Source organism: Limulus polyphemus, unplaced genomic scaffold (assembly GCF_000517525.1).
Source record: "Limulus polyphemus unplaced genomic scaffold, Limulus_polyphemus-2.1.2 Scaffold212, whole genome shotgun sequence".
Taxonomy (NCBI): Eukaryota; Metazoa; Arthropoda; class Merostomata; order Xiphosura; family Limulidae; genus Limulus; species Limulus polyphemus.
Window position 1 is genome coordinate 108,950 of NW_013665822.1, and position 6,663 is coordinate 115,612.

The window sequence follows — 6,663 nt, forward strand, 5'->3', positions numbered from 1 at the left end:
GTACCAGTAGAGGACGACTCACAGTAGCTCATATAATCGGTCAATATCAGTTTTTATTATTATGATAACTGTACCAGTAGAGGACGACTCACAGTAGCTCATATAATCGGTCAATATCAGTTTTTATTATTATGATAACTGTACCAGTAAAGGACGACTCACAGTAGCTCATATAACCGGCTAATATCAGTTTTTATTATTATGATAACTGTACCACTAGAGGACGACTCTACTGAACAGCGTTTATATCGTTTAAAGATGAAGTACAATTAGAAAAAAAGACCGTTAAATTCTGGTTTTATTATTAATAATTTAAACATTATAATGGAATCTTCTCAAACTGTAAGATCGTTCTAATATTTCGTTTAAAGTAAAACTGTTTCAATTTGTGTTTATTCTGTCGATCCCGGAAGCTAAATCATAAAGGTAGAATTATTTTCCTGAGTAATAGGGTTTTCCAAGCACTAACATATAAGTGCTTTTTCTTATAATTCTGATAAGAAGCAGATAACATACACGTACCTATACAGAAGTAAGATAATAACGAATCACAGCAATTTCTGTGTATCATGGAACCGTCTGTACCACCAAAAGGAAATGAGGCCAAGGCCAAAACGCGCACTATCACGATATTTTCATCAATTTTGCCAAGTGATGGATTTCCGGTGTAGTACTTGTAAGGAAAGCGTTGAGTTTTCAGAACACATTTACAAAGGGGAAAAACATAACATAAACTTGAAAAATCTAAAACATTAATATTTTTTATTTTTCGCCAAAATATGTAATCGTTGCTTGATAAGTTGTAACTTACGCTGTACCAGACACCCTATTCTCCAGTCTACGTATTTAGCTAACTTTGTGTTTCGCATACTTAGATGTATTAGGAATAGTTTTTTTTATGAATTTGCCCATCTCGGGTATGATAAGTTTATCTCAAAATGTGATAAACTTACCCATGCCTGAGATAGTTAAAATGAGAGTGAAAACTTCGTCGAACAAACAAATGTCAACGTCTAGCTTAGTGTTGCGTATTGTAAAATAGCGTAAACACTGAAGGAAATTTTTATTGGTTGTAAACTTGTGCAACAAGAGTAAAGTAAAATAACACATTATTTACTATGTTGAAGCAACAACTATGGTATTTTCAGGTAAGCAGAAGTTGGATTCATTTTAACTCTAGAAGTACAAACAGAGCTCTATCAGGTTTTTAAACTTTTACTAAATTATTTATGTATTATGTTGCTTATGGGCCCATGTCTTTGTTGGTTACAGGACCCCAAATAACACATTTCACATGAATTAGTAAGCAAAAACTAATATTGTTTAAAACCCATTCAGTTGTAAAGCGTTGTTAAAATATGGTAAGCCTTCTTAAATATCTTAAAATATGGAGATATTTTATTCGTTTGGATTGTGTCAGAAGAGTTATAAAACATTCAGAATTGAAATAACATGATACATAGAAACTGTAAATACCAGTGTTTCTAAACATTATTAGATATTGAAATATTGATAAAGATTAGAGCATGTAGATACTAATTATCCAATATTATTTTGGACTTAAATACTAGTGCATAATAAAAATATCCTTAAAGGTCGGTGTACTGTTGTAACGTTGTTACATTATTGGCGGGCTCTTTTAAATTATCTGGTCAAAATAACATAAAAGTCCAGCTCATACAAACAATAACAGTTTAGTATATTTCTCCCTTGACGTTTCTTTACAGACTTGAAGAATGAGTTAACGTTTATGCAACGTTTATAAATGATGCTTACTGTACGTACCACACTAGCATAAAAATAAACGTACTTTTACAATTTCACGGCTAAAAAGAAAGCACATTGACTGATTCACACTAACGACTAGAAACAACTATCTAACTATATTTTCCGAACCTTATATGTATAATCTACTTTGGAAATGACAAGAAAAACATGACGTCAAATATAGAACTTTCTAGGCCTATTATTATTAAGCCATTCGATCTTAACGTCATTATATCGACCCACAGCTCCTTCTAGCTAACAAACAAGCTACAACATTAAAAACATAGCTTACAATAGTACATTAAAACATTGCTAAATATTAGTTTATATTAAAACATTGCTAATTCTAGAGTGTTGGTGAATTTGTTTTAGTGCAAATTATTAACCCTGAAATTACTGGCTTGTTTTTATAACGTTCACTACCGATGGGGGTCTAAATAATGCACCATGTTGAGTAATTTTGGCCATTGGGTGAAATCACTCCTTTTATATCTAAAAATACATCGAAGAACCCCAACATTAATCAATGGGACTACTTACAATATTGTTGCGTATCTGCTTGTTTGTTAATTTCCAGTGGAAATGCTTTCCGAGAAACTTCAGCAATACAAGTCCTTTCTTGGTTAAACCAGTTTATTCTTCCTCGATACAAACTTTAAGCACACAGTAATTTCACAATCAGTATGTTTCTCGTCACTTTCAACTTAACTACTTTTATAATACACGCTATAAATCACAGCGATTCACAATCTCGATAACTTCGCTTTCTATGAGTGCAAAACACACACACTAGCTCGAAACAAATTCGTAAATTACCCGGAACTCTCTTCATTCATTCCAGCAGGCTTTCTCTGCCAGGCTTATATACCAACGAAGGGGGCGTCTCGAATACACTAGGGCCTCTCCGATCATTCATGATCATTCGAGAAATTCATCACGTGTCACCAGCGTCACGTGACTTATTGATGATATTTTTGTTTACATTTTATGTTTAATACGGCACAAAAGGATAAAGACAGAAATAAAAGAAGTATGAAATTTCGAACATCATATACTGTAGAAATAACTAACGTTAATGTCCATTCTCACTGTATTAAGAACTTGGTTTTTATCATCTTCGTGATTTATTTTACTAGTTGATGATATTAAAACATGATGTTTTGTCGAAATAATATAAGTGATTTATATCTCTTTGATGTTAGATTTCTTTCTTATATACAAACTGTAACTTTTCACATTTGCACTAGCCTGTTAATAACAATATTAATAAATGTGACCTTACATTTCCAATGAAGAAAAACAAAATATAAGACTTAAATATAAATGTATTTAAAGATTATATGATCATGATGTCATCAATAAGTTAGTAAGAACCTGTTAGCAATAAGTTATCTCTATATATTGAATATTACGAAGAAGAAGAATTTAGGTCACGTGCAGTTCGAGACTCTCCCTTACTGACGTCACGACCCACATCTAACCGGAAGTGACTTTCATTGATTGTTTCGGATACTTGCACCCAACTACACAAGGACTATCTACACTAGCCGTCCCTAATTTTGAACTGAAAAACTAGAGCTAGTCAGCAGCACACGCCGTCAACTCTTAGGCTAATCTAATCGAATAATTAGATCTGACACATATGACTAGGATTGTTTGTTTGTAGTTAAGCGCAAGCTGCATAATGGGCTATCTGTGTTGTGCTCAACACAAGTATCGAAACCCGGTTTTTAGCGTTATAAGTCCGCAAACATATCGCTGAGATACTGGGGGGGGGGCGATATAACTAGAAATACCAGATTTCTGGAGTAAAAAAGTGAGACATTTCTTCCCCCTTACAATGTGACAGTCCTGAAACTGTTTAAATTACAACAACACATTCTTTTATCATTTGTTAAATAATCTATGTTTATTGCATCACGTTCTAAGATAACAGACAAAATTGGTCAAAAGATTATCTAGTTAAAAATATATATATAAAATAAAAACGCGCCTACATTGTCTTCGATATACCCAAAAGAAAAATGTTACTTCTTATTTGTGTGTTGTTTTTTTCGGCTGGTCAGGACTTCAAATTTCAATTTCTTCTCTGCCCAAACAAAGGTTAGATGAAAAAAAAAAGTCTTGTCTGTCTTTGTCAGGAGTTTCTCCTAGTACAATTTAAAGGAGCTGTGTATAATGACAGACTTTACACATCAAACTGACATTAAGGTATAGAGAAACTGAGGCAGCTTAATATTTTTACTGTTTCTGATCGGGTCTAAAGAAATAAGGCTAAGAACTGGGACGTCCGATAACCCTACTTATGAAGCACCCATGACGCAAAAAGTGCAGAGATAGATTTTTATTCACTTTGCGATAAAGGGACGAGAGCCACGTACCTAGGATCCATAGCCCGGTACGGTAACCATTTTTATACAATAAAGAAAATTTAACAGTGCTTTAACAGAAAATAGTGCTTCATTCTCAAGCAATAATTGTGATAAAACCGCTGTTCAAGTATACGTGCCCTTCTCACGCGATGGCCTTTTTTTGTGTGTGTTCTAAATATCAAAACTTCCACGTGGGAGAATACTCGTTCACGACTTGCACGCCCGCCCCCCAAACATTTACATTTCCCATGTAATTTTAAGAACCATTCTATGTTGCGCTAGAAGCTATTATAACTACGTCATCTTCCATAGAACACCTTTATTCTCTCTTTCTGACGTCATTTGAGTTAAAGGTGAAATTCGGTAGATACCATTCTCAGTGGATCAGCTCATGTTACTCAACAGAAAAAGTTAACTCTACAATGTTCATACTTCAGAGTTTTCACCTTATATTATGAAAAGAATATCAACTGGTGTAATTTCCAACAAAATTAACATTATAAGTGTTATTTTTAATTGGTGACTTTTTACTCCAAAAATAAACACGGCCCATGTGAGTCAGAAGTTTACGAACTTCCAAGGCTAAAATTCGGGGTTCGATTTTTCCGAGGTGAACAAAGCTCAGACAGCCTATTGTATGGGTGTGAGCTAAAACAAGTTATTACTGGGGTATTAAAATTAAAATAATAAATGGAAAACTTTTTTTTCAGATCATTAAATCTCTCTTACACAAAGAAACTCCTCATCCTAACTCTACTGTGATAAAATATCTCTACTGGGATTACGAACTGAATTTTCTTTAACGTCGTATCATGAATCAAGTGTTGCAGGATATAGAGATCAGATATCAATAAAAGTAATGCATTATAGTACTAATTATTCCCTCAAACTGTCAACAGCTATTACGCTATAAATATAAAAATGATAAATACAAAAACACTTTATATCTATGCTTGTTCAACGCAAAAAAAAAAAGAGAGAAATTTCACACAAATAGAATGTGGGCAAGTAAGAATAATCTTCTTTAACTTGTAGCTTAAAGTCGTTAATACTTCTGAATTAATAGATTTGTATACAATGTCGTCTTCCAGTGGGACATAGGTACTAAAATGCGGGGTTCGATTTCCCTCAGTGAACATAGTAGATAGCTCAATGTGGCTTTGCTGTAAAAACAAACTACAGGTCACAAACTTTAAGAAACCAGTTTATTAAAGTTCGCTGAGGTAGTAGAATTGCAGATATTTTAAACTGTTTGTTTTTATATGGCTTTGATTTTGTAATAAATAGGTTTTTCTTAGGAACTTTGTTTCATTTTCGTCATTATACTTCCAATATATTATCATCCTTTCTTTTGTTTTTCTCTTTTTATTTACACCTTTTTAAAGCTTCGTTTTCTTCCGTATAATTTTTTGTCATTCCTAAGCTCAACTACTTTTCGCATAAAAAATTCACAAAAATTAGATTAAACATGTTGACTTTTTTCTGTCAAACGTTTTATATTTTCACCAGTGACTAAAAAGGGCGCTCGCAGGAAGGGGCGAGAGGGAGCATTGCCCCCTTACATTTTACAAACAATTGAACGTACTATGATGTAAACTTAACACCGTAGTTAGACTAAATACTTTTAGTAATTTTTATTAAAACTGAAAATTTGTGTTTGCGTTTAAGGACACATAACACATATTATTTTAGTCTGTTGACTTGCACTGTAAAAGCTGATCCCCTACATACATGTTATACCTCTTCTTGAAAATATTTCTGTGGGCACCCATGGTGAGTAATGGAAAGTAAAATGATATACGTTAAGATTGGTTAAGCGACATTCAAGAGTATTGTTTAACTAAGGTCTACATTTTTTATACTTAGCATTTTATAATTGAAGTTTTTCAAATTATTCTTTTGCTCCTCAGCTGTTTCTCGGTGTACTCATAAAACTACGGTCAACAAGGTTTAGTAGATATTATATTTTATCAAAATTTGAAATCAACTTGCAAAAAACACGAGCTATGTTTCTGGCCATTGCATAGTTAGAACACTAAAAACTACCAATATATGTGGATAATATGTATTTATAACTTTAACTGCTATAACGTTCTTTATTTTGGTTATGTTCACTATTAAAATCATCAAACACACGAAGTCTAGTACATTTATAGCTACACGAAAAATAGCCCCTGGTAGGAAAAAGGTTAATTAATTATTTATAATAAATTTGATAATATAGAGAAAATAAACTTCTTTCAACATCCAACAAAAATATTACATACAGTGTGTTTTGCTTGTGGTATGATATTTTACGTAACGAGATAATGTCTTCATTCTGTAAGAATTCAGTGTTGTTACGTATCTGTTTGTTTGTGTGTTTCCGGTAGAAATTCTGCCGAGGATCTTCAGCGATACTAGTCCTTTCTTGATTAAACCAGTTTATTCTTCCCCGATAAAAAACTTTTAGTACACAGAAGTTCCACAATCAGTACGTCTCTCGTCACTTTAAACTTAACTATTTTTATAATACACGCTATAA